The 10,225-nt window shown below is 46.6% G+C and overlaps 1 protein-coding gene across 2 annotated transcripts in view; it reads left to right on the forward strand.

Annotated features, from left to right (window-relative positions):
* The first annotated feature begins 224 nt into the window (after positions 1-224).
* The window catches only part of SPARC (secreted protein acidic and cysteine rich), a 25,796-nt gene continuing 15,795 nt past the window's right edge, over positions 225-10,225 (forward strand). For both annotated transcript variants that reach the window (XM_006150826.3, XM_014588725.2), the window contains exon 1: positions 225-329. The gene's annotated coding sequence lies outside the window, so the exon portion shown is untranslated. The remainder of the gene's footprint in view (positions 330-10,225) is intronic.

Raw genomic sequence — 10,225 nt, forward strand, 5'->3', positions numbered from 1 at the left:
CAGGGCCTTCCAGTCTGGCACTCTGCGAGTCTGTTTAGGCAGCAGCCCCAGAACGAATGAGGCCGGCAGGGTGAGGGTGTCTGGTCAGGACAGCCCACCACAAGGAGAGGAAGAAAGAAATGAAAGACAGAGACAGCTTTGGCTGTGGGGAGAAGGGGGAGGCCGGGGAAGGAGGAGACAGAGGAGGAGGAGGGACCACTGGGTGGAGGGAGACAGACCCAGCCCAGAGCTCTGAGTGGTTTCCTGTTGCCTGTCTCTAAACCCCTGCACATTCCTGCAGACCTTCAGACTGCTGAACGGCGAGCGCCTGCTGCCTGCCTGCTGCCGAGGTATGCACGACCCTTGCCCAGGCTTTCCCTTCTGGGGTTGCACCAACGCCAACAACCTAGTTCTTTTCTCCAGCTTGTGTGCAAGGGAGGGGAGCTGTGCGACGGATGCACATCACCCCTGACTCCGTCGCAGGTCCCTTAGGGCACGACCCCGACCCCAACCTTGCCGAGGTATGCACGACCCTTGCCCAGGCTTTCCCTTCTGGGGTTGCACCAACCCCAACAACCTAGTTCTTTTCTCCAGCTTGTGTGCAAGGGAGGGGAGCTGTGCGACGGATGCACATCACCCCTGACTCCGTCGCAGGTCCCTTAGGGCACGACCCCGACCCCAACCTGTCTACCCATTGCTTTTCAGAAAGCAGATTCCCAGTGTAATTTGGACTCTCTTTTAGGTTTGCGTCCTTAGGGGAGTATTTTCTCTTTCTCTGTTCATGTTTGTCTCTCTGGGCTCAGAGGCTGCCTGCCTGTCCTCTTTGCTCCCTTTGCAAATGTGGTAGCCTCCTCCTTTCCCGGGAATCTGATCCCCTCACAGCTCCAACAGGAACCTGGCTGGCCAGCAGTCCCAGTCTGTCCTATTTCCTCTTCCAGAAGAAACCTTGTAGACTTGGGTTTTGGTCAGGGACTTGGTTATCCGTAAGGGACTTTGCAAGAATGATAAACTGATATTTGAAGGTAGAGGTGGGAGGAAGACTTTACCATTAGTCAGCACCTCCGGGATGGCCCTGTTTCTCTCTAATTCTCCCTGCTCTCAAATCACCCTGCTACAGAGACTCCCGCGCCATCGGGCCTGACATGGCACCATCTCACAGTCTGTCTTGGCTTAGGCTTTGTTACCATCCTAGGCTTTCTAGGATGGTGAACCCAGAAGCCCTTATGGTGTCTAAACCTGAAGAACCCAAACACCAGATGTCATCCAACTAAGATGGGGGTGTAGCACTAGGCCACTGTGGTGGTGAGTGTACCAAAAGGGGGCAGGGAGATAGAGAGGACTCCAGGGCACCCTTTCCTACCTCTCAGTTTTGGGCAGTGCCACCCCATATAGGACTGGCCCCCAGCCTCTCAGGGTGTTCTTTAGACACTCTATTTCCCCTTTTTGCCCTCATTGGCTCCATGGTCTGGCTTTTTAGAGGACTTCCTGAGTGTTCTGAAGAACATGGGAAAGGGGGGCATTGGGAAGAAGCATGTCTTCCAGGAATTCCAGGGTGCCCAAGAGGGAACAGAGAGAGACATATTTTCCTCAGCAAAGGACATCACTCTTGCATTAGAGAAAGTGTTTTCACCAGCGCCTCTCTAGGGTTACATTTCTGTAAAACCCAAATGCTAAGCTGTACTGAGAAGCTAATCAGAAGTAGCAGGCTTCGGGCTCACATGCTATGTGTGGTCTTAAGTAAGTGTGTCTTCTGGGTTTAGCTTCCCGATCCGTAAAGCAACAAGGTTGGGCTCGATGATCTTCATGACACCAGCATCCTTGGAAACTTCTAAGGAAGGTCTCTTATCTAGAGTCTGTGGACTGGCCTTTGAGTGAGCTTCAAAACATTTGTAAGCCCCTTAAAATTTTATACAGCTTCAAAACATTTGTAAGCCCCTTAAAATTTGAAACACAGCAGGGTGTGCGTGTGTGTGTGTGTGTGTGTGTGAGAGAGAGAGAGAGGGAGAGAGAGAGAGAGAGAGAGCAAGAGAAAGGATGTCACAACTTTCAGCCTTAAGATATTTTCAAATACATACACAACACCCAGTGATCAGAGGGATGATGTGAGGGATGAAATGGAGACTAGAAACAAACGTATGCTTGCAGGATGATGAAAATTTTTGAAAGGGGACTGGTTGGACAAGAGAGAGTTAACTGCAGCCATCAGCTGCCACATCGACAAAGCCTGGAGCAAATGGGGGAGGGAGGGATGGAGGGGGGTTGCCTGGAGAAGGAATCAACTTTTGAAACTTTCTCCAAGTCCCACCCACCAAAAGGCTCTTCTCTGCCTCTGCCGTGACTCACCCTCGGAGGAATGCGAGTTGCCACGGTAACCTTTTTTTTTTTTCAGGGTCTCTGCCTGCTGGCTGGGAGGGGACGCTGGGAACACTCAAAGAACATCAGGTTCCATCTGCATGTCCCCTCCTGCAAACTCTAGGCTCTGTCCTCCTGATCTCCCAGAATCCCAGGGAAGCCTTGGGCTGTGATAAGTCCCTTGGGCAGGGTGTCTGAAGACCTAGTTTTAGTTCCAGCTATGCCCTGAAGGTGCCACCTGACCTTGAACTAATCTTTTTCTTCCCGAGTCTGTTTCCTCTGTTCTTAAAGAGCAACACCAGCAGCCACCTCAAGGGGACACTGTGTGAAGGAAGTGAGATAATACACAGTGAAGTCCCTTGTAAACTGTGGCACTCCCTCCTAAAGATGAAGGAGTTTAGAACTGATGGATGCTTGGCACCCAAAGATATAGATCCTCCATAGGTGTCATCTTGGAGTTTGTAATACATTTAAATTCATTTTGATTTGGAGAACTTTTGTGAATTTCCTGAGTGTCATGGCCTCCAGTGTAGAAGAGAATTGACTAAGGATGTGACTGGAAGTGCAGTCCAACTCACCGTGTGTGACATTGACATAGACACTTTATCCATCTGGGCCTCAGTTTCCCCATCTGTTAAATGGAGGATCCAAGCTCGGTGGTCTCCAGGCACTCTTCCAACTCGGGTCCTAGAAACCTAAATCCCAGATGTTGCTTTCATCTCAGGGTATAGATGTCATGTATCCTTAGCTCTCATCCTGCCTAACACACATGCACATGTACACACACACACACACACACACGCACACACACATGAAAAGGAGACAGAGGAGTTGTTGGAGATCTTGGTTTGCTTCGTGGTCATGCTAAAATCTTTATCTACCTCTAGAGATTTGTCAACCAATAGCAAGGGTGGGGTTTGCTATTCACAAGAGCAGTTTTCCTTGGTGAAAAAAGCTATACATAGGAAAGGATGATGGAGAAAAGGAAATAGCGGAGAACCAGAGGTGAACAGTAGAATATTTGACTGGGAGGTTATTTGGGTAAGTAGATAAGTATGCAGAGATAAACAGGAATGGACACAAACCTATTGGGATGCAAAGGATAAACACTGATTTCACCAACAGGTACCCGCTGGTACAGCTAAAAATAAGTGTCTCCACACATGAGCAGACACAGAAGTCACACACCCAAATATTTCTCTCTGAACAATCCTTTGACTTATAGACACAGGCAAGTTCCAGGTATACATGTTTTTTTATTTTTATTTATTTATTTTTTATAGAGGTTTTTGCCTTAGGGCACATGCGCTCCCCAGACAGAGAGAGACAGAGACAGTGAGAGGGAAAGTGAAAAATCACTCCTCAGGACGATGGTCACACCACAATCCCTTCTCTTCCATTCTCTTCCCTGGATCTTGGCCATGCATGCACACATGCCCGGTGTGATTTTTAAGCCACTGGGTCCATAACTCGAACTATCGTTGACCATCTGGGAGTCCAGTAACATAACCACTATGCCATTTGCTGGCCCCTTAGGTATACATCATGATGAATATGAAAACTCAGACTCACTCGTTCTGGGCCAAAACAGACAGGTGCTGAGTAAGTACAGGTGCAATTTATATGGATATGCCATCTGGTGGGCAAACATTGCCGGTAGTAGCCACACACAGATGTGCATGGTCCTATATAACATGGAACAGGACAAGAAGACATGCACACGCATTCCCACCTGACCACCTCTATATTTTAGAGATAGAGAAATTGAGGCTTAGGAAGGGAAAATAATTCACTTGAGGTCACACAACAAGCTGGTGTCTGAGCCAAATCTCCAAATATTTGGAACACTGTCTTTTTTCCCCTTCTTGTTTCTATTCAGCTGGGAGTCATACTCATGCACTCTCTCCCATAGGCAGTGAGCCCTGTGAACAACAAGTGATGAACAGCCTCTGCTCTTCCCTGTTGCTGGCCTGCAAAGGCCTATCCCAGCCCACCTGCTTTGTCATTAGGCTCAAAGGCCGAGCTCCATGACATGGCTAATAGGCCACTGCTCGTACGCTCCCTACTGGCTCTCTCCCTGACCTCCATCTTAAAAAGGAGTTAAGAAAAGGCTGGTGCCAAGTTTTTAGCAAACCTTGGGGATTAATGGAGCTACCTTTTCTCTACAATACAGAACCTAGATCCTTCCTCACTCCCATTCCCAACCCTGAACTCAGGGTCAGCTAGACTGTTTGGGGCCAGGACCAGCAAGTAGTACCTTCCTAGAATGTTTTAGAAAAACTGTCTCATTCTTCAGCTTGGAGCTGTCTGAGACAGGAAATTGAATCTGCCCATCAGGTCATAGTCTACAAGGGAAACAGAGATACTGACTCTCCCCAGGGCTGGATTCTTCCAGAAATTTTATATAACTGCTTTCATTTGGGGATCTCTTTGGGTCATCTTGTTTTAGTCATGGTATTAGGATTTCAGACTGAGCAGATAAAAAACCAAACAAACAAACAAACAAAAAACAAGATAAACATCTGGATGGTTCTGAACATTTGGAAGTTTGACTCAGACAGCAGCTTACTATATAACCTCGAGTGACTTATTTTCCTTCTCTAAGCCTCAAGTTCTTCATGTCTAAAATAAGAAAAGAAAAGGTTTCATGTAGCCTGACAACATGAATTCATTAGTTGTGGCCGCATTCAGGACTCTGATGCCACTGTGGATTGTGGGAGTGGGAGAAAAGGCCATATGATTGACTAGTAATGTCTGCCACGTGCACAGGATAGGCAGGTGGAAGCATATATGCCACGTATTTGTTGTCTTTGGGATCTCTTAAGACTTTCCAGATGTGACAGAGAGCCTGGACATTTTGGTGTTATTCTCATCCCCTCCATTTGTGGTCATCCCTAATGCAGTAGTAGCCCCCTTAGATAGAGCCAAGGAGGAAGTATGAAACTCCACCCCTGGCTTCTACTAGCCACAGTGACACGTGGCATCTTAGATGCCTCTATGGACTCTCAGGCAGGCTAACTCCAGCTTCAGCCTCTGAGCTACCTCTGTGTTGCTCTCCAGTTCTAGGTTTTAGCACTCACAACACTTTGAAAATTTGGGTTAGTTTCTTCCCTTATAGCAGGAAATATTATAAATGAAACCAGGGAGCTAAAGGGCAAGTTGGAAGAGATGATACTCAAAAGCTTCTGCCTGCGTTGACTCAGAAAGTAAGAGCTAAAAAGAATGTGAGGGACCACCTTGCCCAGAGGTTTCAAGCTGTGTTCCCTGGAGAAACCGGATATGCTCCAAGGTATCTTTGGGATGTCTCTGTGTATAGGACTCTCAGCCCACATCACTACTTTATTTTTACAGGATTTGATTTTTTAATTTCAAGCTTATTTGTTGAGTAGATGAATACATACTCTGACAAATGCTAGGTTGTCAAAAAGTCATGATGTATTTTTTTAATTGAATTTTTTTAAAGGGGAAATTTTTGCTATAGGACATGCACACTCACCAGAGAGACAGAAAGTGAGAAATCACCCCCTAGGGGGAATGGTCAATCAGCAATCCCTTTTCCTCCATTCTCCTCTTGGGAATTTGGGCATACACAAACACACGCCTGGCATGAGACTAAGCCAGCAGGTGTGGGACTCGAACCACAGTCAACTACGTGGGAGTCCAGCGATGTAACCATTAGACCATCTCCTGGTCCCTTTTTAATTTTTTTTTATGTAAAAATATGTCATAACTTTTCTGATGACCTAGTACAGTTTCTGCTGTTTGAAATATTGGATTTCTGCAGAAGACATCATTGAAAGAAAGAATTCTCTGACTTGTGTAAGTCTGAACACCACTGATCCAAAACAGCCTCCTCATTGTGAAGATGAGCTGGGAAAGGTTCAGTGCAGAGAGCAGAGAAGACGTCTCCATGTTTGCACATGGAGACTAGAATCATGTTGATATGCTCCCAGGACTTGATCTTGGGATTCCTGACTTGCACTTTATGAAGTCACCCCGAGTGGCTGTGTCTGCTCCCCTGGGTATGAGTAGGGGATCCCCCATCTGGCCATGTCGGCTGCCAGCCTGCCACTCTGGTCAGGCTTAGCACTCCCTGCATTCAGGGACGTCCAGCCTTCCTCCTTCTGAGTCCTGGCTTTCTAGAGCGCCTGGCTAATGGTTTCCTTTATTTTTAGACTTGTTTTCCTCGCTTTGGGTTTGTTTACCAGCAACATGTGTTTTTGGAACATTTGTTTCCAAGCCAAATAGTGGGAGTGAGACATTTAGCTTGCGTCAGCACCCCAACTAAGAAGCCAACCCAAGGCCTGGCCTTTATCACTGTGTCCTCTGGAGGGTGGGCTGGTGTCCCCCAGACCAAAAGAGTCAATGTCTCCTTTGTTCCTTTACAACACCCCTTTCTCCCTGGGCCTACACACAATAAGTTGAGATTCTTATACTGGATACTAAACAAGGATACAGATTTTCAGATCCTTGGCTTTTAAGATGCTCTTCCAAACAGCATTGCTTACTTCATATTCTCTAGTATAAATCACCCAGCAGCCTTTCAGGGTAGGTATTTTGTTATTCCCATTTTACCGATTGGGAAACAAATCAAGGCCTAGAGAGGTACAATTAGTTTCTTCTTTTTTTTTTTTTTGGAGAAATTTTTGCTATAGGGCGCATGTGCTTGCCGGAAAGACAGACAGAGACAGAAAAACAGAAAGCAAGAAGTCACTTCCCAGGGAGGATGGCCACACCACAATCCCTTCTCCTCCATTCTCCTCTCGGGATCTTGGGCACGCATGCACATGTGCCTGGTGTGAGTTTAAGCCACTCGAACCATGGTCGACTACGTGGGAGTCCAGCAACGTAGCCATTACACCATCTGCTGGTCTGGTACAATTAGTTTCTGAAGGTCACATAATTGCCAAAAGGCAGAGCCAGTATTTGAATTTGTGCATTATGGCTGCAGAGCCATGAACTTAACCTTTATGCTACACTGCTTCTGTAGAAGTTTAGAATGACTTTAATATAGTAACCTCCAGCCACATGTGGCCATTTAGATTTTAATTAAGGGCTGGCCTTATAGAGTAGTGGTTAAGCTCTGTACATGAGGAGCCAGAATCCGTGTGCTGACTACAATTCAAATCATGACCCCGGCGACTTGAGAACATGCCAGGTATGTATGCATGCCAGTAGTCCTGACAGGGTGGAGAAATGGAGGTGAAAGGATGGTGGCATAACCATGCTCATTGGGGGTGCTTTCTCTTTCACTCTCTCTCTGATGAGTGCTCTGACCCCCTCCCAAAATAATTAATTAAAATGAAATACAATTTGAAATGTTACTCCTCATTTGCACTGGCAACATTTCAAATGTTTAATACCCGCAGGTTATTGAGCTAACAGTTACCGTATTGGGCAACACAGATAGAGAATTTGTCATCATCTCAGAAAGTTCTACTGGATTGCATTGCTCTATAAACACTTTCTGCTCAAATCAGATTTAATAACTACAACACAGATTCTGTGCTTTGCATTCTAAGGGTCTGATTCTGAGGCCCACAGTCTAAAATTCTACGATTCTGAGATTTCTCCCAGTTCTGACATTCAGCAATGTTTTGATATCTAGGCAGAGTCCCAAGTAGGCCCTTTATGTTTCAAAGGAGATGAACTGAGAGGCCTGCTGTACTTTTCCATCCCCAGAGTCTTTCCAAAGAGAAAGATGTGACCTCAGCTTCGGGTCCTGCTGGCAGCCAAGGACTGGTTTTCAGCCATCTCCAGAGCAAATAAAGGCAAAAGGAAGGGACTCGTTGTACAGAACAGGAGGCAGTGGTGGGTGGGGGTGAGGGGTGTCTGCATTTGATGGCCACCAAGCCAAGGGAAATACACCACCTCTTCCTCCACTGGCCCAGGACACTTTCCCTCTCAGCACCTTGGACCAATTCATGGCTCAACTGAGCCCCACTCAGGTGATCACCTGGAAGGGAACGGCTGCCAAGGGCAATAGAGTGTCGAGGTGGAAAATGTGCCACTCGTGGAGTAGGCCTGTCTGGGTCCTCACCCAGGCCATTGGCCTTTGGCAGGCTGCTTTCTCTTTCCAGGTCTCTGTCCTCTCAAGTGCACTAGTGGGCAGACATGTACTTGGCATGCCTTGAACCCCTGTGGGATGCTGGATTATGAAAACAGTCTCAAAAGAATACACATATGCATCATCATCAACGAAAGAGATGCAAAGGAGAGAGTTTTTATACCGGGCATTTGGATGAAGGGTGTTTCTGTTTTCACTGGGCATGAGACATCTAGGTTTGATGGGTGAAGGATCACAACTGATAAGATCTGGATACCAGGGTTTGACCATGAATTTGGATCTGACTGAGGTGACTGTCACACGTCATTAGCTTTGCAGGTTGGACTGTGGCCTCTTGAGCCAAGGGTGTCTTGGAGAACCCCAAAGAGGTATCTCGCAGGTATACAAGGAGTACAGCCATGAATCTAGAATGGTCTGGCTCTGTCCCTTCCCTCTTTCCCCATCATCTAAAACAGAAAGGCTTTGGGACTAGAGATGTAGCACTGGGCACTAGGCAGAACCTGAAACTTAGAAAATAACACCCTCTCCAAATTTTGTGTTCTGTTCTTAACTGTCTCTGCCAGAATTCTCTCCTGCCACCCCATTCTCTGACCATAAGCCCTATTAGGTGCAACCTGACTTGATGAGAAAGGAGACTTGTCAATTTGGGATGGGCTCGAATGTTGCATGACTTTGGGCAAAGGGTTCCTCCTTCTCAGCCTCAGACTTATCAGGAAGGTGAGGTTGAGAACCTACCTGCCTTCCTCCCAGAGTGGTTAGAAGGTTTCAAGAGCATAGTATGTATGTGAGAGTGCTTTAGAAAGTAGAAGGTTCTGTAAGGTTTAGAGTTATTTTTCTCTTTGGGTGCAACAGCAGGGATGGGGGTAGTAGAGAGGGGGAGTTGCCACTGAGAAATGAGTGTGGAAAGATGGTGAGGCAGGACAGACAGAAGAGCCAACCAACAAACCCTTTCCCTGGTCACGGAGAGGGGCATCGATTCTCTGCTCAGATGAAGGATGCCAACTCAGAAACACAATCTGCTTATCTCTCTAACCTGAAGCTTATTACGTTTCTTTCCAGTCCTTGCTGGGCTATGTCCCTAATGGTACACCTTCTCTAATGGGGGCCCGGGTAGGGTGACTTTTTTTTTGTTCCGTCAGTCTTGCTGACCTTTTCTCAGACAGATTCATCATCGATCTCTTCTCTCCTGTTCTATTTGTCTAAAGGTGCTTGCAGGAGTTGTTCTGTTTGCGTCTTCCAAATGGAGAAACAAGAAGGAAGATTTTTCCATTTAAGTCAAAAGGAACAAGTGAGCAACCGTGTGTAGGGAGAGACATTCCAGAAACTGCCTGAAAAGGAAAAATTGGACTCTTCTGGGAGTGAGGGCTGCTGTGAAGCAATGTTAAGCTCAATTCCTTTAAATTCCTGCTAGTTTTATTTTATACACACTTTATGAAATAGGGGGTGAAGCCTGTGCTTCTCTTAGTCCTATAAAGAACTGTCAAGGAGTCTGCTCTTCCTCTGCTTATGTCTGCCGCCCAAATGCTATAATCCAGGTGAAGATACATGGACCCCATGTAGGTTACATGCCAAGACCAACAAACGCCTGTGATATTTTCAGAGCATGTTAAGGGCACAACCTACACCTTAATGTTCATCTAGTTTAACCCTTTCAACTGATAGATAGGGGAACCAAGGTCTAGAGAGAACAAAGGACTTAACCCTGACATTAAGACAATATTGAGATAGAACAAAAAACCGTGGCATTTAATTTCAAGCCAATTTTTTTTCTTTTTTTTTCTCCCCCCCCCCCCCCCCCCCCCCCCACCCCACCCCTCACCAACCACC

The sequence above is a fragment of the Tupaia chinensis genome, unplaced genomic scaffold, assembly GCF_000334495.1.
Source record: "Tupaia chinensis unplaced genomic scaffold, TupChi_1.0 Scaffold000301_1, whole genome shotgun sequence".
Classification (NCBI taxonomy): domain Eukaryota; kingdom Metazoa; phylum Chordata; class Mammalia; order Scandentia; family Tupaiidae; genus Tupaia; species Tupaia belangeri.